Source organism: Arachis hypogaea, chromosome 14, assembly GCF_003086295.3.
Source record: "Arachis hypogaea cultivar Tifrunner chromosome 14, arahy.Tifrunner.gnm2.J5K5, whole genome shotgun sequence".
In the NCBI taxonomy this organism is placed as follows: domain Eukaryota; kingdom Viridiplantae; phylum Streptophyta; class Magnoliopsida; order Fabales; family Fabaceae; genus Arachis; species Arachis hypogaea.
The window spans coordinates 86,249,190-86,274,272 of NC_092049.1; the positions used below are offsets into that span (position 1 = coordinate 86,249,190).

A 25,083-nucleotide genomic window follows, 5' to 3' on the forward strand; every position below is an offset into this window, starting at 1 on the left:
TATCAGAATATTTTCCAAGATCCCAAACCTTGGTTCTAAATCTGCCTTCGTTTTGATCCATATTTTTCCATCCGGGCGGTTTAGAAAGTATATTCTCACCATAGTGACCAAACATTTTCCGAGATCCATTCAATTGAGCTTGATACCAATCCGTGCACTTCAAGTTGAAGCGTGGAACCTTATTGAACCTTGTACACCAACTCTGAGTACGAGCAATTTCCCTCTTACTCTTAAAGCCGCAAAGAGTTCTAAGTTGGCCATCTGTTTCAAGCAAACCATATTCAAGTGAATAAGTAAAGTTATAGGTTAAGGATTGTACCCACTTGAAGCTTGTATTAGGTGGTAATGGCCTTGGGATAGGTGTTTCCGGTGGTTCTGTAAGTTCTACTCCCTTGTGCTCTTCTGTGAATTCCTCCACTTCCTTGCAAGGCTCTACAATTGTATCTATGTCCTGGTCAAAGTCTTCTATGTCTTCCTCATCACTTGAGTCATAGATTGGAGGTTGAGAGAAATCTACCTCCACATCGTCTTCGTATTCACTTGGGGAAGATTCTTCGATCTCAGAAAATTCACTTGTGGATGCAAGTTCATTACTAAGAAAGCCAGACTTGTGACTATCATCATCAAGGGAATTTGTGTCATGGGTTATTCCGTCTGATTCTTCATAAACAACTTGCCTTGGAGATTGTACAATATCCTCCTTAGCATCAACTGTAGTGTCCTTGACGGAGTTCTCCTCAGTTCTGGATTCCCATGGAGGTTCAGCATCTCCTAGATCTTCAACCAACTCTTCTTCTTGAACAATGACAGCTTCTTCTACTTGTTCTAGTACGAATTCATTCTCTGTCTTGTCCACTGGAGTTTCTGGTATCTCCTTCATGCTACGCTCTTCGTTAGACTGTTCACATGGGGCTGTGGCTGATCCTTGTGTATTTGAGCACCTAGAAACCCATTGAATTATTGTTTGCTCCAGTTGTCGAATGGTTGTTTGAAGTTTATTTACTATTTCCTTTAGGCGAACCTCTGCTTCTCGAGTTGCTAGACTTGGGCATGATACATAGGAAAGTGGCGGTGATTGGGAGTGATTGGATTGGTATTGGGGTAAGGAAGGATCATATGGTGGCGAATGGTGAAGAGAAGCTTGTGAGTGTGGTGGTTCGAAGTTTTGTTGAAATGATGGTTTATATGCACGGGGTGGGGCTTGTTGGTAGTTACAAGGTTGTCCACCATATCCTTCAGCTGGGTATGTACGGTAGAATGGTCTTTGTCCAGGATATCTCAGAGGGTGTTGCTGCCTAAAGGGTTGATTAGATCCTCTTGACTCCATCCATCCTTGATTGGTCTGAACTTGATGCATATTCCTGCTGTAACTTCTATTTCCTTCAACAAAGTTAGAACCAAACTCAAAGCGAGAGGGGTGAGAATTCATGGTAGCAAATAAAGATAAAAAGGAGAAACAAAAATAAACAAACAAGCAAAAGAAAAATATTTACAATAACCAATAATAAGGCACACGTTAGCAGTTTTCCGGCAACGGCGCCATTTTGACGTTGGGATTTTTGCCAGTAAAGAATTTTATAAAAACAGTCGCGTTGTAGATATAGTCTCTAAACCGACAGAAATCCCTTCGTACAAACGTTTTGGTTGTCACAAGTAACAAACCCCTTTTAAAATTGATAACCGAGTATTTAAACCTCGGGTCGTCTTCTCAAGGAACTGCAAGGAAGTATGTTCTTATTATTGGCTATACGGGTTGTAATCGGGGTTTAGAAGGTGAAAAGCAAGTGATTTAAATGACAAGTAAAGTAAATGGCAATTAAAATAAATAAATACTATAAAGCAAACTTCTGGCAAGGTAAAAGGAATTGGAAGTCCAACTTGGTTATCTCCCTCAGCAATGATTAAAGTTGAATCTAAATTCCACTTAGTTAACCTTTACTAAAGTAAAGGAGAGTCAAGGGACTAGTGATGCCAGGGCATTTTGGCCAGTTTCACTGACCTTTTCTTTACTGTTTTTAGGGTAGTTTCATGCATTTCCTTAGGAAATAAGCTAGTTTTGGGTAGATATTCACTTACATCTTGATTCAAGCATACATTGTGTATTTTACATGATTTCATGAGGATTTTGCATGAATTTAAGGACAAATTGGATGTTGCATTTCCCATGACTTGGACTAGAACTTTGATGCACTTTATTGCTTAATTTCAGGACAAAGGAAGCAAAGAAGAACCACATTAGTGGCTACGTTAGTTGCACTAACGTTAACACTAACGTGGAATGGGAGTAACTTGCAAAGTTAATGAGAAAAGTGATTGCCAATAACGCTCTCGAAGCCATCATTGCCCACGTTAAGAAATAGAGCCAACGTTAGTGACACTTAACATTATCACTAACGTGGAAGCTAATGTGGATAAGGGAAGGATGAGCCAACGTTAGTGACACTCAACTTTGTCCCTAACGTTGGAGATGGCTAGCAAGGCCACGTTAGAAGCCATGTTAACCTAGTTAACGTGGACTCTAACGTGGAAAATAGGGGCAATTTGGAATGTTAGTGACAATGGTAAGTGTCACTAACATTCTCGAAGGATGGCAAGCCTACGTTAAAAGAGCCACGTTAACTAAGTTAACGTGGGCTCTAACGTAGGGAAGGGGGAGGCTTCTCAACGTTATTGGGAAAGTTGAGTCCCAATAACGTGTGCGAAGGACATAGTAGAAATGTTAGTGGCAACGTTTGTGCCACTAACGTTGAGGTTAACGTGGCCTTTAACTTTGATGAGGAACGTTAGTAAAAAAGGTGATTGTCACTAACGTTCTTGAACCCATATTTTCACTGAACGTTAACACCACTAACTTCCTGAGCCAAAGCCCCTGCCCACTTCATACTTTCTCTCTACAAGTAAAAGCTAAGCCCAATGAAGAAGAGAACTGCTTCCAACTCAAGATCCAAAGGCCCAAGACTTGAAGAATCAACTAGAAGAATAGAAGAGTAGTATATATAGGAGTATCTTTGAAATATTTTGGAGGGTGGAAATTATAGGGAGACTCTTAGCATAGAACTACTCTCTGTATTTACTTTCTCTGCACATCTAAGTTTTCATCATGTATTCTCCATCTTTGTTTTCATTTTCCAGAGCTATGAACAACTAAACCCCTTTCATTGGGTTAGGGAGCTCTGTTGTAATTTGATGGATCAATACTAGTTTTCATTATTCTTCTTCTATCTTTTCTCTTGATTTTACTTGAAAGCTTTCGATCTTCATCCAATTGAGTAGTTATCTTGAAAAAGAAGCTATTCATACTTGGATCTCTTCTGAACCTTGAAAGAGGAATGAAGAGATCAAGCTAGAAATGCTTTCTCATGCTGGACCAAATTGGGTTTGGATGGATATGTGACTATAATCCTCTCAACACTTAGTTTGGGAAATGCATGTGGTATAATCAGTGACCATACTTCATCTCTTCTCATGAGCAATTGACCAAGGAATTGGCTATTGATCAAGATTTGAGAGATTGAATTACAAGAAATTGTATTTCAATCACTTCAGATTGCCAAGGAGATCAATGAGTGCATTGATTGAGGAAGAGATGAAAATGAAATTGATCCGGAGAATGCAACATCTCCTAAGCCCAATGAACTCCCCATTTCTGATCTTACCCATTCTCTTTAATTTCTGTTATTTACTTTAATGAGCAATTCCCCCATTCCCATTTACAATTCTGCAATTTACCTTCCGTCATTTACTTTCAAATCTATAATTCTAGCATTTACTTTCATGTCAATTAACTTCCCACCATTTTATTTTCTGCAATTCTCAACTCAAATTTTGGATTCGCTCAACTAGAACAGTCCTCTAATTAAAGTTGCTTGATCAATCAATCCTTGTGGGATTCGACCTCACTCTATTGTGAGTTTTTACTTGACGACAAATTCGGTACACTTGCTGAAGGGAATTTATTGTGAGACAAGTTTTCCGTGCATCAAGTTTATGGCGCCGTTGCCGGGGATTGATTGTGCATCAACAATGATTAGATTGGAGGATAACTAGATTGAGCATTTTATTTTTGTTTAATTTAAATTTCTATTTGAGTCATTTACTTTCTGTTTTAGATAACTTCTTCTCTTCCCCCTTACTTTTTCTTTGTTATTTACTATTCATCTCACTAACCCACTAACTGTTTGATATATTGCATCACTCACACTAACAGTAATTCTGACAGATATACTTTCTGCACCTATTCTCTTTGCTTGTACTTGTTGGTTGTATGACAGGGAGAAGAAGCGGGGCTTCAACTTTCTTTGATTCTGAACCTGAGAGAACCTTCCTTAGACTAAGGAGGGAGGCAAGAGAAAAACATGTAGTTGGTGGTGAAGAAGAGGAGGAACACTTTAAGGAATACTTTTAACCAAACATGGAAGAAAACATGGAAAACCATCATGAAGAAGAGGCTCACAACCATGGCAGAGGAGGTGGAGCAAATCATTCTGGGGAGGACAGAAGAGTTTTAGGCTCTTACATCAATCCAAACCCAGGGAACTGTGGAAGTAGCATTCAAAAGCCAACCATCCATGCCAACAATTTTGAACTGAAGCCACAGCTCATCATCCTTTTTTAGAACAACTGTTCGTTCGGAGGGAGTGTCCAAGAGGACCCCAATCAACATCTAACCACCTTCCTGAGAATATGTGACACAGTGAAGTCTAATGGTGTTCATCCTGACGCCTATAGACTGCTCTTATTTCCATTCTCACTCAGGGATAAGGCAGCTAAGTGGCTGGAGTCTTTCCCAAGGGAGAGCTTGACAACTTGAAAAGACGTGGTGAACAAATTCTTAGCAAGATTTTACCCTCCTCAACGAATCAATAGGCTGAGAGCTGAGGTCCAAACTTTCAGGCAACAAGATGGTGAGACTCTATATGAAGCATGGGAGAGGTTTAAAGACTTAACAAGGAGGTGCCCACCAGATATGTTCAACGAATGGGTGCAGCTGCACATTTTCTATGAAGGGCTCTCTTATGAGTCAAATAAGGCCGTAGACCATTCATCTGGAGGATCTTTGAACAAGAAGAAGACTATTGAGGAAGCCATAGATGTCATTGAAACAGTAGCAGAGAACGACTACTTCTATGCTTCCGAAAGAGGGAACACAAGAGGAGTAATGGAGCTAAACAATGTAGATGCTCTGCTGGCCCAAAACAAGCTCATTACCCAGCAGTTGGCTGACCTCACCAAGAAGATGGAGAGGAACCAAGTAGCAGCAGTCTCCACTTCATCAACAACCCAAGAAGGAGTGAATGAAGAAGCAGAGGGTAGTCAGGAGCAAGCCAACTACATTGGGAATTCACCTAGGCAAAACCATGATCCATACTCCAAGACCTACAACCCTGGATGGAGGAATCACCTAAACTTTGGGTGGGGAAATCAACAAGACCAAAGCCTTGATCAAAGACGCCCAAATCCAAACAATGCAGCCATCCAACACTTCACATCTAGACCATATCAACACCCCCATAACAACACCTCCCCACATTCATATCAAGGCCAGAATAACCCTACTCAGCCTGACCTATCATCATTTGATGAAAGAATCTCAAGGATTGAGAATCTACTTGAAGGCATAAGCAAAGAGATTCAAGATAGTAAAGTATTTCGAGAAGAGGTGATATCCAATATGCAGAATCAGGATGCTGCCATCAAGAAACTTGAGACACAAATTGGCTACTTATTCAAACAAATCCCCCGCCACAACCTTCGCAGCAAGACTAGCTCAACACAAAGGGAGGAGTGTCAGGCTATCACCCTTAGGAGTGGGAAAGAACTGAAGGAAACACCCCAGAAACCACAAAAAGAGGACTCAACTAAAGAGGAAGAAGAGCAGGACGAAGCTCGAGTTCCCACTTTGAATTTACAAAAAGGGGAAGGAGTGCTGAAGCCTGACGCCCCAAGAGTCCCATACCTTCAGCAATTAAGGAAGAAAGGGGATGACAATCAGTTTTCGAGATTTCTGGAAATCTTCAAGAAACTATAAATCAACATACCCTTTGCTGAAGCAATAGAAAAAATGCCACTCTACGCCAAGTTCTTGAAGGAGCTCATGACTAAGAAGAGAAGCTGGAAGAACAACAAGACTGTGATACTAACCGAAGAATGTAGTGCTATCATTCAGCACAAACTACCCCAGAAATTGAAGGATCCCGGGAGTTTTCAAATCCCTTGTATTATAGGGGAAATCATAGTGGAAAAGGCTCTGTGTGACTTAGGAGCCAGCATCAATTTGATGTCAGTAGCTATGATGAGAAAGATGAAGATTGAGGAAGCTAAACCAACAAAGATGGCCTTACAATTGGCAGATAGATCGTTCAAGTTCTCGCATGGCGTCGTAGAAGATTTGCTAGTGAAGGTGGGAGATTTTATCTTCCCAGCAGACTTTGTAGTGCTGTACATGCAGGAGGAAGCCAAGGCTTCCATTATTCTGGGAAGGCCATTCTTGGCCACTGCTGGAGCTGTAATTGATGTACAAAAAGGAGATCTCACCCTGAGATTACACAAGGAAAAGATGACGATCAATATGTTCAAGGCCATGAGTTACCCACCAAAGCAAATGGGAGAATGTATGAGGTTGGACTCACTTGAAGACACAGTGCAGGAAAGTTTTGAAAAAGAAGAACCTGAAGGTATAATAGAGGAGGAGTCTACGTGTAGTGAAGAGGTTGCAACAACAGAAAGTCAAATACAAGGGGCACCAAAGGAAGAGAACGAAAAGTCAGAAGCACCCAAACTTGAACTCAAAGCATTGCCACCCTCTCTCAAATATGCGTACTTAGGAGAAGATGAAAATTACCCAGTGATTATAAGCTCCTTCCTCAGCCAAGATCAAGAGGATGAACTGCTCAAAGTACTGTGAAACCACAAAGATGCTATTGGTTGGACTCTTGCTGACTTGAAGGGGATAAGTTCGGCCATATGTATGCACAAGATACTGTTGGAAGAAGATGCCAAACCATCCATTCAATCCCAAAGGAGGTTGAACCCAATCATGAAAGAAGTGGTACAGAAGGAAGTTATGAAGTTGTGGCAAGGGGGGTAATTTACCCAATCTCAGACAGCCCCTGGGTTAGCCCCGTGCATGTCGTCCCAAAAAAGGGAGGAATTACCGTGGTTCCCAATGAGAAGAACGAACTAATTCCTACAAGGACAGTCACAGGATGGCGGATGTGCATAGACTACAGAAAGCTCAACGAGGCTACACGAAAAGATCATTTCCCCCTTCCATTCATGGATCAAATGTTGGAAAGACTCGTAGGGCACGCTTATTATTGTTTTCTCGATGGTTATTCAGGATATAACCAAATAGTGGTTGATCCCAGAGATCAAGAGAAAACCTCATTCACTTGCCCATATGGAGTGTTTGCCTACAGGCGCATGCCATTTGGGCTATGTAATGCACCTGTGACTTTCCAACGCTGCATGCTTTCTATATTTTCAGATATGATAGAAAAATTCATTGAAGTTTTTATGGATGACTTCTCGGTATTCGGAGATTCCTTTTCTAGCTGCCTACATCACCTTGCCTTGGTATTGAAAAGATGCCAAGAAACCAATCTGGTCTTGAACTGGGAAAAATGTCACTTTATGGTGATAGGAGGAATAGTCATTGGTCACAAAGTTTCTAACCAAGGCATTGAGGTTGACAGAGCCAAAGTAGAACTTATTGAAAAACTGCCTCCACCCAGTGATGTCAGGGCAATTAGGAGCTTTTTAGGGCATGCTGGTTTTTACAGAAGGTTTATTAAAGATTTTTCAAAGATAGCCAAGCCCTTAAGCAATCTGCTTGTATCAGATACACCATTTATCTTTGATGAAACATGCATGTTAGCCTTTGAAAATTTGAAAATGAGGTTGTCCTCTGCTCCTATCATTTCCCCACCTGATTGGAATTTACCGTTTGAATTGATGTGTGATGCATCGGATTTCGCAGTTGGGGCAGTGTTGGGACAGAGGAAAGATGACTTAGTCCACGTGATATACTATGCTAGCAAGGTCCTTAATGATACTCAAAGAAATTATACCACTACTGAAAAGGAGTTGCTAGCAATAGTTTTTGCATTTGACAAGTTTAGATCATACCTCATTGGTATGAAAGTGATTATTTTTACAGACCACACAGCACTTATATATTTGTTTGCCAAGCAAGAATCAAAACCAAGACTAATAAGATGGATCTTATTGTTGCAGGAATTCAATATTGAGATCAGAGACAAGAAAGGAGTGGAGAACAAGATAGCAGATCACCTATCCAGGATTCCTCATAATGAAGGTGGAGCACATGATACAAGTGTAAACGAGCTCTTCCCTAATGAGCAGTTGATGACAGTTCACAAAGCACCAGGGTTCGTAGTCATTGCCAACTTCAAGGCATCTGGAGCATTACCTCCAGAGATCAATAAACATCAAAAAAGGAAGCTCATGAATGATGCAAAGTACTTTGTCTGGGATGAGCCATATCTCTTCAAGAAGTGTTCAGATGGAATCCTTAGACGATGTGTTTTGGAAGAAGAAGGACGAGAGGTCCTATGAAACTGCCACGGCTCATGTTATGGAGGCCACTTTGGAGGAGACAGAACAGCAGCAAAGGTGTTACAAAGCGGATTCTTTTGGCCCACCCTTTTCAAGGATGCAAAAGAACTGGTAAGGAGCTGCAATGAATGCCAAAGATCTAGAAACTTGCCCTAAAGAAATGAGATGCCACAGAATTTCATCTTGGAACTGAAACTGTTTGATGTGTGGGGAATTGATTTCATGGGACCATTCCCAACCTCATATGCAAACAATTACATCTTGGTAGCAGTAGATTACGTCTCCAAGTGGGTAGAGGCTATTGCAACCCCAACAAACAATAACAAGGTGGTCATGAACTTCCTCAAGAAGAATATCTTTAGCCGGTTTGGAGTTCCACGAGCACTCATCAGTGATGGAGGAAGCCATTTTTGTAACAAACCACTAGAAGCTCTTGTCCTACGATATGGGGTAAAACATAAGGTAGCCGCACCATACCATCCCCAAACAAGTGGACAAACTGAGATATCCAACAGAGAGCTAAAGAGGATTCTGGAAAAGACTGTGGGTGCATCAAGAAAGGATTGGTCGAAGAAGCTGGATGATGCTCTTTGGGCATACAGAACAGCATTCAAAACACCACTTAGAATGTCCCCATATCAACTGGTGTATGATAAGGCTTGTCATTTACCACTAGAGCTGGAACACAAAGCTCTCTGGGCTATAAAGATACTAAACTTCGGCAGTATTGCCGCTGGTGCAAAGAGGATCTTACAGCTGCAAGAGATGGAGGAATTCAGGTCACAAGCCTATGAAAATACCAGGATGTACAAAGAGAAGGCAAAGAGAAGACATGACCTGCGTCTTGCACCCAGAAGTTTCAAAAAGGGGCAGCGAGTACTTCTCTACAATTCCAAATTGAGACTGTTCCCAGGAAAACTCAAATCAAGGTGGTCCGGACCTTTTTTTGTCACAAAAGTATCGCCATATGGACACATCGAAGTCATGGATGAAGGTTCAGAGAGGACTTTTACAGTTAATGGACAAAGACTCAAGCATTACCTGGGCAACATGGGGGAAAACCCCAGAGTAAACTATCATCTCAAGTGAAGGAGGAATCGTCAAGCTAGTGACGATAAAGAAGCGGTTTGTTGGGAGGCAACCCAACCTCAGGTAATTTCCTTTTCACCTTTATTTCAATAAAGATCACAAGTTGTTTCCCCTGTATTGTAAGGAGCTAAGTTTGGTGTTCCACACCAGAACAATCCAAGAGTGATAGTGTAATTCTAAGTTTGGTGTTCCACCAAAGGACAGTAGTTAGAATTACACTCCACTCCCAAAACACATTGCTAGCTCCAACCAATCAAAGGAAACCACTTAGATGTAGTTAGACTTCAGTTAATAAGTGTTTTGTTAACAATAAGATATTAGGTTCTCAGCATATATGCAAGGTTTGGTACTAGACACGGAACTAAGTTTGGTGTTCACACACCAGATTAAGTTCAGAAATCACAAGCATACATGCAAGCTAACTATTTCTCAAGTGCATTGAGAACAAGCAACTTCAAATAACTTTGCAGGAATCTTATGAGGAAATGGTGCACTTTCACCCAAGGAAGTGAGGTAGCAAGGATTAGGATGGTGACAAAGAAAGAAGGCAACTAGAAATCGTCACCAGAAGGTTGTATTGTTACTTAATACCATTGTACCGAGGATTGTTGAAAATTAGAATTCCGGATGCACTTTTGATTAATAGTTGCTCGTAGTTTGAACTTTATTTTAATTCTGTCTTTTAAAGTTTTGATGCATAGGTCTTTTGTCGCTGGTCTTTATGCTACTGCATCATTTCTTTACTTACTTGTAAGCTTGTCCCTTTTGAATCAAATGAAAAGAGAATGATTGTTTTCAAAAGACCAGAGTGGAGTTCATACTAGGGAGTAAGTCCATGAGTTTGTGGTGTGGTCATAAGTTAGCTAAGTTGGTTCAACCATAAGGTGGGAAGACAACTATCTGTCATGAATACTATGCTTGAGACACACCCCATGAGACTAGATAAATAAGAAGATCCTAATAAGAAAAAGGGAAAGAACAATCAAGGTTGAGGAATAAAAGAAAAATAGTAAGCAATAAGGCTAGGCACCAATGGTTTTAATCTTGAAGCATGTGTCTGTGGTGCTCCTGTGTGAGGGATCTACTTGGATGAATAAGCTCTTAGGGGTGCCTTATCACTTGGTAACTTGGGTTAACTAACCCGGGATTATCAGCTAAAAGTTCACTATCAAGAGTAACCCTCACCACAGAGCATTTAGTAACCCAAAGAGGTGCTGGACACCAAGGTCTCAAGAAAAGAAAATAAATAAACTATGTTCCTGTGATGTGTATGTATGGGGGAGAGACTTGAGCAAGTAAGTCCTTAGGGGTGCTTCAACACCTAGCACCTTGAACCAACTGGTTCGGGAGTGTTGGCTGAAAGCTTATTTTAAAGAGTTGCCCCCTTACAGAGCACTTAGCTTAAGAACAAAAATAAGCCCTCAAACAACAACAAAAGGATCAATGAATAAAAGTCTCATGGGATGCAATAACAAGTGAGTATTCTAGGACATGATAAAGGTCTGAAAGCCAGGAATGAGCCTAAGTTGCTATGCATGAAACCACCATAAAACCAGGACATGACTTCCACAAGAATGACTCATGTCTCTTGGCATTTCTTTCATCATTCTCTTGTTCCAGTACTTGCTTGGGACAAGCAAGCTTTAAGTTTGGTGTTGTGATGCCAGGGCATTTTGGCCAGTTTCACTGACCTTTTCTTTACTGTTTTTAGGGTAGTTTCATGCATTTCCTTAGGAAATAAGCTAGTTTTGGGTAGATATTCATTTACATCTTGATTCAAGCATACATTGTGCATTTTACATGATTTCATGAGGATTTTGCATGAATTTAAGGATAAATTGGATGTTGCATTTCCCATGACTTGGACTAGAACTTTGATGCACTTTGTTGCTTAATTTCAGGACAAAGGAAGCAAAGAAGAACCACATTAGTGGCTACGTTAGTTGTACTAACGTTAACACTAACGTGGAATGGAAGTAACTTGCAAAGTTAATGAGAAAAGTGATTGCCAATAACGCTCTCGAAGCCATCATTGCCCACGTTAAGAAATAGAGCCAACGTTAGTGACACTTAACATTATCACTAACGTTGAACCAAGATCATGAGTGGCCATGTTAGATTCCACGTTAACCTAGTTAACGTGGCCTCTAACGTTAAGAAGGAAGGGGGGAGCCAACGTTAGTAACACTCAACATTGTCACTAACGTTGGCCAAAACACATTAAGCCACGTTAACTCCCACGTTAACCTAGTTAACGTGGAAGCTAACGTGAAGGAACAAAGTGGTCGACAACGTTAGTGACACCCAACATTGTCACTAATGTTGGAAGAACACAAGCCCCCAACGAGCCACGTTGACTCCCACGTTAACCTAGTTAACGTGGAAGCTAACGTGAAAAAAGAAGGTGATCGCCAACGTTAGTGACACCCAACATTGTCACTAACGTTGGAAGGAGCCACACATGCCACCATGAGCCACGTTAACTCCCACATTAACTTAGTTAACGTGGAAGCTAACGTGGATAAGGGAAGGATGAGCCAACGTTAGTGACACTCAACTTTGTCACTAACGTTGGAGATGGCTAGCAAGGCCACGTTAGAAGCCATGTTAACCTAGTTAACGTGGACTCTAACGTGGAAAATAGGGGCAATTTGGAACGTTAGTGACAATGGTAAGTGTCACTAACGTTCTCGAAGGATGGCAAGCCTACGTTTAAAGAGCCACGTTAACTAAGTTAACATGGGCTCTAACGTAGGGAAGGGGGAGGCTTCTCAACGTTATTGGGAAAGTTGAGTCCCAATAACGTGTGCGAAGGACATAGTGGAAACGTTAGTGGCAACGTTTGTGCCACTAACGTTGAGGTTAACGTGGCCTTTAACTTTGGTGAGGAACGTTAGTAAAAAAGGTGATTGTCACTAACGTTCTTGAACCCATATTTTCACTGAACGTTAACACCACTAACTTCTTGAGCCAAAGCCCCTGCCCACTTCATACTTTCTCTCTGCAAGTAAAAGCTAAGCCCAATGAAGAAAAGAACTGCTTCCAACTCAAGATCCAAAGGCCCAAGACTTGAAGAATCAACTAGAAGAACAGAAGAGTAGTATATATAGGAGTATCTTTGATACGTGGCCTCTGTCACGCGTCCGCGTGGGTCACGCGGTCACGTCATCAGGAGTTTTCCTTGTAGCGCGGTCGCGTTGGTCACGCGTCTGCATCGAATGTGCTATGCTCAAGTCGCGCGGCCGCGTCAGTCATGCGGCCGCTCGCTGCTTCTTCGTGCCAGGCATGCGATCGCGTCGTCCATGCGATCGCGTGGATGCCAGTTTCTTCAAAACTCTGTTTCGCACTTTCCTTCCATTTTGTACGTTTCCTTTTCCATCCTTTAAGTCATTCTGCCTTAGAAAATCTAAAACTACTCAACACACTAATCACGGCATCGAATGGAAATAAAGGTAATTAATAATAAGCAAATATAAGATCAAAGAAGCATGTTTTCAATCATAGCTCAAAACCAGGAAGGAAAATGTAAAACATGCAAATAGTATGAATAAGTAGGTAAAGAGTTGATAAAAATCACTCAATTGAGTACAAGATAAAATAGTGGTTTATCAGCGTCTCAGGGAGGAGTTGGAGTCTGCCCGTGCTGACTATGCCGAGCTCTAGGGTCACCTTGTGGGTAGCGTAAATGCTGCTTATCAGAACCTGAAGGAGCAAGTTCAGGTTCTTGCCCCCGAGCTTGACCTTACACTCTTCAGCCTGGACAATGCTGTAAAGGACGGCAAGATTGTCCCTGATGACGATGATGTTGAACCTCCTTCTGTGCCTGTCGCCAAAGCCTCTGTTGTGCCGACTTCTTCAGCTCCTTCATCTGAGGTTGGTCATCCCGGACTGGAACCTGATTGTCAGATCTTAAATCGGGATAGTAGATGCTGTGCCTCTTCAGACTCGCCCTCCTTCGCCCCGTGTTGATGCTGCCGAGAAGCCTTCGGATCTTCCATGATGTTTCTAGATTTTTGTGTAGATAGCCCGGCTTGTGGGCTTTTAAACTCTTTATTTTGTAAATGATGGTTGTTGACTGTTGACACTTTCTTAGTTGCTTGTTTAGCAACTTAATTTTGAAAAACAAAATGGTTTCCAAGCTCTTGGGGCTGATTTTGGTAGCCTCTTGAGCTTGTTATTATAACTTTATGTTTTTTATAACATGTCTGTTTTCATCTGTCTTGGTACCTTTTAGGTTTTTTTTGGAATGTTGGAGCTTTGTTGACCTCTTTAGATTGCCTTCGTATTTTATGCTTGTGGCTTGATTCCTCTGAGGTTGTAGTTGCTTGGACCAAACTTGTATGTCGACTTCCTTATGTTGTCTTGAAGTTATTTCTAGTAATCCTATTCGTTGGGACCTTTGTGAGGTCTCCGTTAGGAATTACCTTTATAACGTTAAGGTTTTTGGGAGGCCGACTTCATCGTTTTAGTTACTTCTAGTAATTCTTTCTTTTGGATCTTGTTGGGTCTCATTTTAGGAATTACTCTTGTAACTTGTTTGGGGGAGGCCGGCTTCTTTGTGTCAGTCTTTCCTAAGTTATTTCTAGTAATCCTCTTTCTTGGACCCCTGTCAGGTCTCTTTTAGGGATTACTTTTTATAACTTGTTGATTTTGAGACCGACTTCCTTGCGTCGGTTCCTTCTAAGTTATTTTTAGTAATCCTCTTTCTTGGACCCTTGTCAGGTCTCTTTCAGGGATTATGGTGCACGAAATTGTGATCATCAATGGCGCCAACAACTTGGTATGCACAACTGTAATCTCAACTCTTTATCACAACTCCGCACAACTAACCAGCAAGTGCACTGGGTCGTCCAAGTAATAAACCTTACGTGAGTAAGGGTCGATCCCACAGAGACTGTCGGCTTGAAGCAAGCTATGGTCATCTTGTAAATCTCAGTCAGGCGGATTCAAATGGTTATGGAGAATTGATAATTAAAATATGAATAAAACATAAAAGAGGATAGAGATACTTATGTAATTCATTGGTGAGAATTTCAGATAAGCGTATGGAGATGCATTGTTCCTCCTAAACTTCTGCTTTCCTATTGGCTTCATCCAATCATTCATACTCCTTTCCATGGCAAGCTATATGTTGGGCATCACTGTTGTCAATGGCTACTTCCTGTCCTCTCAGTGAAAATGGTCCAAATGCGCTGTCACCGCACAGCTAATCATCTGTCGGTTCTCGATCATGTTGGAATAGGATCCATTGATCCTTTTGCGTCTGTCACACGCCCAACACTCGCGAGTTTGAAGCTCGTCACAGTCATCCCTTTCCAGATCCTACTCGGAATACCACAAACAAGGTTTAGACTTTCCAGATCTCAAGAATAGCCGTGAATAATTCTAGCCTATACCACGAAGGTTCTAATCTTAGATTAGAAACCCAAGAGATACACATTCAAGCTTGATTGCATGTAGAACGGAAGTGGTTGTCAGGCACGCGTTCATAGGTGAGAATGATGAGCAGTGTCACAAATCATCACATTCATCATGTTGAAGAACGAGTGTATATCTTAGAGAAGAAGTAGGCGAGAATTGAATAAAAAAACAGTAGTACTGTGCATTAATTCATGAAGAACAGCAGAGCTCCACACCTTAATCTATGGTGTGTAGAAACTCTACCGTTGAAAATACATAAGAACAAAAGGTCTAGGCATGGCCGAAAGGCCAGCCTCCCAAAGCGTGAACATACAAGTTCTAAGATGAAAAGTATGATCCAAAGATTAAAATACAATAGTAAAAGATCCTATTTATAGAAACTAGTAGCCTAGGGTTTACAGAAATAAGTAAATGATGCAGAATCCACTTCCAGGCCCACTTGGTGTGTGCTTGGACTGAGTATTGAAGCTTTCACGTGTAGAGACTTTTCTTGGAGTTAAACGCTAGCTTTTGTGCCAGTTTGGGCGTTTAACTCCAGCTTTTATGCCAGTTCTGGCGTTTTGACGCCAGAATTTCTATGCTGACTTTGAACGCCAATTTGGGCCATCAAATATCAGGCAAAGTATAAACTATTATATATTGGTGGAAAGCCCAGGATGTCTACTTTCCAACGAAATTGAGAGCGCGCCAATTGGGCTTCTGTAACTCTAGAAAATCCACTTCGAGTGTAGAGAGGTCAGAATCCAACAGCATCTGCAGTCCTTTTTCAGCCTCTGAATCAGATTTTTGCTCAGGTACCTCAATTTCAGCCAAAAAATACCTGAAATCACAGAAAAACACACAAACTCATAGTAAAGTCCAGAAATGTGATTTTTATTTAAAAACTAATAAAAATATAATAAAAACTAATTAAAATATACTAAAAATATACTAAAAACAATGCCAAAAAGCGTATAAATTATCCGTTCATCACAACACCAAACTTAAATTGTTGCTTGTCCCCAAGCAACTAAAAATCAGATAGGATAAAAAGAATAGAATATACAATGAATTCCAAGTTTGGCATCTCACTTTAGCTTTATGCTTCTGAACAATTTTGGCATCTCACTTTATCCTTCGAAGTTCAGAATGATTGGCATCTATAGGAACTCAGAATTCAGATAGTGTTCTTGATTCTCCTAGTTAAGTATGTTGATTCTTGAACACAGCTTCTTTATGAGTCTTGGCCGTGATCCTAAACATTTTGTTTTCCAATATTACCACCGGATACATAAATGCCACAGACACATAATTGGGTGAACCTTTTCAGATTGTGACTCAGCTTTGCTAGAGTCCCCAATTAGAGGTGTCCAAAGCTCTTAAGCACACTCTTTTTGCTTTTGGACCACGACTTTAACCGCTCAGTCTCAAGTTTTCACTTGACACCTTCACGCCACAAGCACATGGTTAGGGACAGCTTGGTTTAGCCGCTTAGGCCAAGATTTTATTCCTGTGGGCCCTCCTATCCACTGATGCTCAAAGCTTTGGATCCTTTTTATTTTACCCTTGCCTTTTGGTTTAAAGGGCTACTGGCTTTTTCTGCTTGCTTTTTCTTTTTCATTCTTTTTTTTTTGCCAAATTTTTTTTCTTTTCTTTTTCTGCAAGCTTTTCACTGCTTTTTCTTGCTTCAAGAATCATTTTTATGATTTTTCAGATTATCACTAACATTTCTCCTTTTCCATCATTCTTTCAAGAGCCAACAGTTTTAACATTCATGAATCAACAAATTCAAAAAAATGCACTGTTCAAGCATTCATTCAGAAAACAAAAGTATTGCCACCACAACAAAATAATTAAATTGTTTTAAAATTCGAAATTCATGCACTTCTTTTTCTTTTTCAATTAAAAACATTTTTTCATTTAAGAAAGGTGATGGATTCATTTTCATAGCTTTAAGGCATGGACACTTAGACACAAGTGATCATGTAATAAAGACATAAACATAAATAAACATAAAGAATAAACATTCGAAAAATAGAAAATAAAGAATAAGGAGATTAAAGAACGGGTCCACCTTAGTTATGGCGGCTTGTTCTTCCTCTTGAAGATCTTATGAAGTGCTTGAGATCCTCAATATCTCTTCCTTGCCTTTGTTGCTCCTCTCTCATAACTCTTTGGTCTTCTCTAATTTCATGGAGGAGGATAGAATGCTCTTGGTGCTCCACCCTTAGTTGTCCCATTTTGGAACTTAATTCTCCTAGGGAGGTGTTGATTTGCTCCCAATAGTTTTGTGGAGGAAAATGCATCGCTTGAGGTATCTCAGGGATTTCATGATGAGGAATTTCCTCATGCTCTTGTTGAGGTCCATGAGTGGGATCTCTTGTTTGCTCCATCCTTTTCTTAGTCATGGGCTTGTCCTCATCAATGAGGGTGTCTTCCTCTATGTCAATTCCAGCTGAATTGCAAAGGTGACAAATAAGATGAGGGAAGGCTAACCTTGACAAAGTAGAGGACTTGTCCACCACCTTGTAGAGTTCTAGGGATATAACCTCACGAACTTCTACTTCCTCTCTAATCATGATGCTATGGATCATGATGGCCCGGTCTATAGTAACTTCAGACCAGTTGCTAGTGGGAATGATCGAGCGTTGGATGAACTCCAACCATCCCTTAGCCACGGGTTTGAGGTCATGCCTTCTTAGTTAAACCGGCTTCCCTCTTGAATCTCTCTTCCATTGAGCACCCTCTTCACAAATGTCTATGAGGACTTGGTCCAACCTTTGATCAAAGTTGACCCTTCTAGTGTAGGGGTGTGCATCTTCTTGCATCATTGGCAAGTTGAATGCCAACCTTACATTTTTCGGACTGAAATCTAAGTTTTTCCCCTAAAACATTGTAAGCCAATTCTTAGGGTCCGGGTTCACACTTTGATCATGGTTCTTGGGGATCCATGCATTGGCATAGAACTCTTGAAGCATTAAGATTCTGACTTGTTGAATGGGATTGGTGAGAACTTCCCAACCTCTTCTTCGAATCTCATGTCGGATCTCCGGATATTCACCCTTTTTGAGCTTGAAAGGGACCTCGGGGATCACTTTCTTCTTGGCCACAGCTACATAGAAGTGGTCTTGATGGACCTTTGAGATGAATCTCTCCATCTCTCATGACTCGGGGGTGGAAGCTTTTGCCTTCCCTTTCCTCTTTCTAGAGGTTTCTCCGGCCTTAGATGCCATAAATGGTTATGGAAAAACAAAAATCAACAGTTTTACCACACCAAACTTAGAAGGTTTGCTCGTCCTCGAGCAAAAGAAGAAAGAAGAGAGTAGAGGAAGAAGAAATAGAGGAGATGGAGGGGGTAGTGTTTCGGCCAAGGGGGTGAAGTAGTGTTGAAGATGTGTGAAAATGAAGGAGTGAAGATGGGTTTATATAGGAGTGGAGGGAGGGTTTGGGTTCGGCCATGTATGGGTGGGTTTGGGAGGGAAAGTGTTTTGAATTTGAATGGTGAGGTAGGTGGGGTTTATGATGGGTGGATGTGGATCGGTGAAGGGTTTATGGAGAAGAGGGTAGGATTTGATAGGTGAGGGGTTTTTAGGGAAGAGGTATTGAGTTGATTGGTGAAGGGTATTTGGGGAAGAGTATTATGAAAAGGTGTGAAGAAGAGAGAGAGTGAGTTGAGGTTGGTGGGGATCCTGTGGGGTCCACAGATCTTGAGATGTCAAGGAATTCTCATCCCTGCACCAATTAGGCGTGTAAAACGCCCTTTGCTGCCAATCCTGGCATTAAACGCCAGGTTGCTGCCCATTTCTGGCGTTTAACACCAGCTTCTTGCCCTTTTCTGGCGTTAAACTCCAATCTAGTGCCCATTTCTGGCGTTAAACGCCCAGAATGGTGCCAGACTGGGAGTTTAACGCCCATTCTGCTGCCTTTACTGGCGTTTAAACGCCAGTGGCCTTCTCCTCCAGGGTGTTCTGTTTTTCATTCTGTCTTTCAGTTTGTTTTTGCTTTTTCAATTGCTTTTGTGACGTTCCATGATTATCAACCTACAGAAAACATATAATAACAATAGAAATATAACATAGATAAGTAAAATTGAGTTGCCTCCCAACAAGTGCATCTTTAATGTTAGTAGCTTGACAGTGGGCTCTCATGGAGCCTCACAGATACTCAGATCATGATGATGGCCTCTTGGTGGACGAAATTGTGATCCTCAAAGTTAGTCTCTTTGTATTTGTATGAAATCAAAAATACCCCAAAGAGATCATGGTGTAATGAATTGGGATCTTAATAATCCCTGGTAATGGCACGTGTGATCACAACTCCATTCAACTAACCAGCAAGTGCACTGGGTCGTCCAAGTAATACCTTACGTGAGTAAGGGTCGAATCCCACGGAGATTGTTGGTATGAAGCAAGCTATGGTCACCTTGTAAATCTCAGTCAGGAGGATATAAAACAGTTATGGAGTTTTCGAAATTAATATTAAATTAGGGATAGAGATACTTATGTAAATCATTGGTAGGAATTTCAGATAAGCGAATGGAGATGCTTTTCGTTCCTCTGAACCTCTGCTTTCCTGCTATCTTCATCCAATCAATCTTACTCCTTTCCATGGCTGGCTTTATACAAGGGCATCATCGTTGTCAGTGGCTACATCCCCTCCTCTCAGTGAAAGATATGCTCACATGCTCTGTCACAGCACGGCCATTCATCTGTCGGTTCTCGATCATGCTGGAATAGGATTCACCCTCCTTTTGCGTCTGTCACCAACGCCCAATACTCGCGAGTTTGAAGCTCGTCACAGTCATTCAATCATTGAATCCTACTCAGAATACCACAGACAAGGTTTAGACCTTCCGGATTCTCTTAAATGCCGCCATCATTCTAGCTTACGCCACGAAGATTCTGGTTAGGAGATCTAAGAGATACTCATTCTAGCTTAATTCATGTAGAACAGAAGTGTTTGTCAGGCACGCGTTCATAAGGGAGAAGGATGATGAGCGTCACACATAATCATCACCTTCATCACATTCTTGGGTGCGAATGGATATCTTAGAAGAGAAATAAGAAGAATTGAATAGAAAACAGTAGTACTTTGCATTAATCTTTGAGGAACAGCAGAGCTCCACACCTTAATCTATGGAGTGTAGAAACTCTACCGTTAAAAATACATAAGTGAAGGTCCAGGCATGGCCGAGATGGCCAGCCCCTCTGATCTAAGAACCAGATGTCCAAAGATCCCTAATACAATAGTAAGAGGTCCTATTTATAATAAACTAGCTACTAGGGTTTACATGAGTAAGTAATTGACGTATAAATCCACTTCCGGGGCCCACTTGGTGTGTGTTTGGGCTGAGCTTAAGTGTAGCACGTGCAGAGGCCATTTGTGGAGTTGAACGCCAGTTTCTGTGCCAGTTTGGGCGTTCAACTCTGGTTTTGGATCCTTTTCTGGCGCTGGACGCCAGATTTGGGCAGAAGGCTGGCGTTGAACGCCAGTTTACGTCGTCTATTCTTGGCCAAAGTATGGACTATTATATATTGCTGGAAAGCCCTGGATGTCTACGTTCCAACGCAATTGGAAGCGCGCCATTTTGAGTTCTGTAGCTCCAGAAAATCCACTTTGAGTGCAGGGAGGTCAGAATCCAACAGCATCAGCAGTCCTTTTTCAACCTCTGAATCTGATTTCTGCTCAAGTCCCTCAATTTCAGCCAGAAAATACCTGAAATCACAGAAAAACACACAAACTCATAGTAAAGTCCAGAAATGTGAATTTAACACAAAATCTATTAAAAACATCCCTAAAAATAACTAGATCCTACTAAAAACATACTAAAAACAATGTCAAAAAGCGTATAAATTATCCGCTCATCACAACACCAAACTTAAATTGTTGCTTGTCCCCAAGCAACTGAAAATCAAAATAGGATAAAAAGAATAGAATATATTATAAATTCCAAACTATCAATGAAACAGAGCTTCAATCATATGAGCGGGACTTATAGCTTTTTGCCTCTTGAATAGTTTTGGCATCTCACTTTATCCATTGAGGTTCAGAATGATTGGCATCTCTAGGAACTCAGAGTTCAGATAGTGTTATTGATTCTCCTAGTTCAGTATGATGATTCTTGAACACAGCTATTTTATGAGTCTTGGCCGTGGCCCTAAGCACTTTGTTTTCCAGTATTACCACCGGATACATAAATGCCACAGACACATAATTGGGTGAACCTTTTCAGATTGTGACTCAGCTTTGCTAAAGTCCCCAATTAGAGGTGTCCAGGGTTCTTAAGCACACTCTTTTTTTGCTTTGGACTTTGACTTTAACCGCTCAGTCTCAAGTTTTCACTTGACACCTACACGCCACAAGCACATGGTTAGGGACAACTTGGTTTAGCCGCTTAGACCAGGATTTTATTCCTTTAGGCCCTCCTATCCACTGATGCTCAAAGCCTTGGGATCCTTTTTATTTGCCCTTGCCTTTTGGTTTTAAGGGTTATTGGCTTTTTGCTCTTGCCTCTTGGTTTTAAGAGCTTTTGGCTTTTTCTGCTTGCTTTTTCTTTTTCTTTCTAAAATTTTTTTTTTTCGCCAATTTTTTTCTATTTTTTTCTGCAAGCTTTGTTCTTTGCTGCTTTTTCTTGCTTCAAGAATCATTTTTATGATTTTTCAGATTATCAAATAACATGTCTCCTAGTCATCATTCTTTCAAGAGCCAACATATTTAACATTCCTAAACAACAACTTCAAAAGACATATGCACTGTTCAAGCATACATTCAGAAAACAAGATGCATTGTCACCACATCAATATAATTAAGTTAAGTTCAAGGATAAATTCGAAACTCATGTACTTCTTGTTCTTTTGAATTAAAACATTTTTCATTTAAGAGAGGTGATGGATTCATAGGACATTCATAACTTTCAGACATAGTTACTAACTACTAATGATCATGTAATGAAGGCACAAACATAGATAAGCACATAACATAGAAAACGAAAAAACAGAGAAAGTAAGAACAAGGAATGAGTCCACCTTAGTGATGTCCTTGAGCTCTTCTATGTCTCTTCCTTGCTTTGGCTGCTCCTCCTTCATTGCTTTTTGATCTTCTCTGATTTCATGAAGGATGATGGAGTGCTCTTGATGTTCCACCCTTAGTTGCTTCCAATAATTGTGTGGAAGAAAATGTATCCCCTGAGGTATCTCAGGGATCTCTTGATTTGCAGTCAAATGTTCTACCACTGAGCTATAGACCCTTGATGGAAGCTTTTGTCTTCCCTTTTCTTCTTTCTAGAGGCTTTTCTGGCCTTAGGTGCCATCAATGGTTATGGAAAAAAAAACAAAAAAGCTATGCTTTTTACCACACCAAACTTAGAATGTTGCTCGCCCTCGAGCAAAAGAAGAAAGACTGAAGAATAAGAAGAAGATATGGAGGAGATGGATGGGAGTGTGTGTTCGGCCATATGGGTGGGATTGGGTGGGAGAGAGATGTTGAATTTTGAAGGTAGTGGGTGTATGGATGTGAGTGGTAAAGAGTTAATAGGGAAGAGTGTTTATTGGGAATAGAGGATGATTGAGAAGAGAGAAGAGAGTGAGTGGAGGTAGGTGGGGATCCTGTGGGGTCCACAGATCCTGAGGTGATCCTGTGAGGTCCACAGATCTTGAGGTGTCAAGGCATTTACATCCCTGCACCAATTTAGGCATGCAAAATGCCCTTGCACACAACTCTGGGCGTTCAGCGCCAGGTTGGTGCCCATTTTGGGCGTTCAATGCCCCTTTGCTGCCATTTCTGGCGTTGAACGCCAGAACCATGCTTGTTCTGGGCGTTCAGCGCCAGGATGCTCCCATTCTGGGCGTTCAGCGCCAGAACTATGCTCTGTTCTGGCGTTTGAACGCCAGACAGATGCTCCTCCAGGGTGTGATTTTTCTTCTGCTGTTTTTGATTCCGTTTTTGATTTTTTTGTTTATTTTGTGACTCCACATGATCATGAACCTAAGAAAACATGAAAAACAATAAAAATTAGAGAAACATTGGGTTGCCTCCCAACAAGCGCTTCTTTAATGTCAATAGCTTGACAGTGGGCTCTCATGGAGCCTCACAGATGTGCAGAGCTTTGTTGAGACTCTCCAACACCAAACTTAGAGTTTGGATATGGGAGTTCAACACCAAACTTAGAGTTTGGTTGTGGCCTCCCAACACCAAACTTGGAGTTTGACTGTGGGGGCTCTGGTTGACTCTGCTTTGAGAGAAGCTTTTCATGCTTCCTCTCCATGGTTGCAGAGGGAGATCCTTGAGTTTTGAATACAAGGGAGTTCTCATTCCATTGAAGGACTATTTCACCTCTGTCAACATCAATCACAGCTCTTGCTGTGGCCAGGAAAGGTCTTCCTAGGATGATGGATTCATCCTCTTCCTTTCCAGTATCCAGGACTATGAAAACAGTAGGTATGTAAAGGCCTTCAACCTTTACTAATACATCTCCTACTTGTCCATAAGCCTGTCTTCTTGAGCTGTCTGCCATCTCTAGTGAGATTTTAGCAGCTTGCACCCCATAGATTCCCAGTTTCTCTATTACAGAGAGGGGCATGAGGTTTATTCCTGAACCAAGGTCACACAGAGCCTTAAAGACCATGGTGCCTATGGTGCAGGGTATTATGAACTTTCCAGGATCCTGTCTCTTCTGAGGCAATGTCAGTTAATCCAGATCACTTAGTTCATTGATGAACAAGGGAGGTTCAACTTCCCAAGCATCAATGCCAAATAATTTGGCATTCAGCTTCATGATTGCACCAAGAAACTTGGCAGTTTGCTCTTCAGTGACATCCTCATTCTCTTCAGAAGAGGAATACTCATCAGAGCTCATGAAGGGCATAAGGAGGTTCAATGGAATCTCTATGGTCTCTAGATGAGCCTCAGAGTCCTTTGGTTCCCCAGAGGGAAGCTCCTTATTGATCACTGGACGTCCCAGGAGGTCTTCCTCCTTAGGATTCACGTCCTCTCCTTCCCTTACAGGTTCGGCCATGGCACTTATGTCAATGGCCTTGCACTCTCCTTTTGGGTTCTCTTCTGTATTACTTGGGAGAGTACTAGGAGGGATTTCAGTGATCCTTTTACTCAGCTGGCCCACTTGTGCTTCCAAATTTCTAATGGAAGACCTTGTTTCATTCATGAAACTTACAGTGGCCTTGGATAGATCAGAGACTAGATTTGCTAAATTAGAAGCATTTTGTTCAGAGTTCTCTGTCTGTTGCTGAGTTGATGATGGAAAAGGCTTGCTATTGCTAAACCTGTTTCTTCCACCATTATAAAGCCTTGTTGAGGCTTTTAATCCTTCCATAAGAAATTTGGATGATTTCTCCATGTTGAGTTATAGGTGTTTCCATAAGGTTCACCTAAGTAATTTACCTCTGCTATTGCAGGGTTCTCAGGATCATAAGCTTCTTCTTCAGAAGAAGCCTCTTGAGTACTGTTGGATGCAGCTTGCATTCCATGCAGACTCTGAGAGATCATATTGACTTGCTGAGTCAATATTTTATTCTGAGCCAATATGGCATTCAGAGTATCAACCTCAAGAACTCCCTTCTTCATAGGCGTCCCATTGCTCACAGGATTCCTTTCAGAAGTGTACATGAACTGGTTATTAGCAACCATGTTAATGAGTTCTTGAGCTTCTGCAGGCGTTTTCTTTAGGTGAATGGATCCACCTGCAGAAGTGTCCAGTGACATCTTTGATAGCTCAGATAAACCATCATAGAATATATCCAGGATGGTCCATTCTGAAAGCATGTCAGAAGGACACTTTTTGGTCAACTGTTTGTATCTTTCCCAAGCTTCATAGAGAGATTCACCTTCTTTCTGTCTGAAGGTTTGAACATCAGCTCTAAGCTTGCTCAGCTTTTGAGGAGGAAAGTACTTGGCTAAGAAAGCCGTGACCAGCTTATCCCAAGAGTTCAGGCTATCTTTGGGTTGAGAATCCAACCATAATCTAGCTCTGTCTCTTACAGCAAAAGGGAAAAGCATGAGCCT

The 25,083-nt window shown here is 41.3% G+C and overlaps 2 non-coding genes across 2 annotated transcripts; one reads left to right on the forward strand and one right to left on the reverse strand.

Moving 5' to 3' along the window:
• Positions 1-4,864: 4,864 nt before the first annotated feature.
• Positions 4,865-4,971, reverse strand: LOC112745283 (small nucleolar RNA R71). The gene has a single exon (XR_003173220.1). It is a non-coding gene; the product is annotated as a small nucleolar RNA R71 (small nucleolar RNA).
• A 19,866-nt stretch (positions 4,972-24,837) lies between these two features.
• LOC112746228 (small nucleolar RNA R71) lies at positions 24,838-24,945 on the forward strand. The gene has a single exon (XR_003174123.1). It is a non-coding gene; the product is annotated as a small nucleolar RNA R71 (small nucleolar RNA).
• Positions 24,946-25,083: the final 138 nt, after the last annotated feature.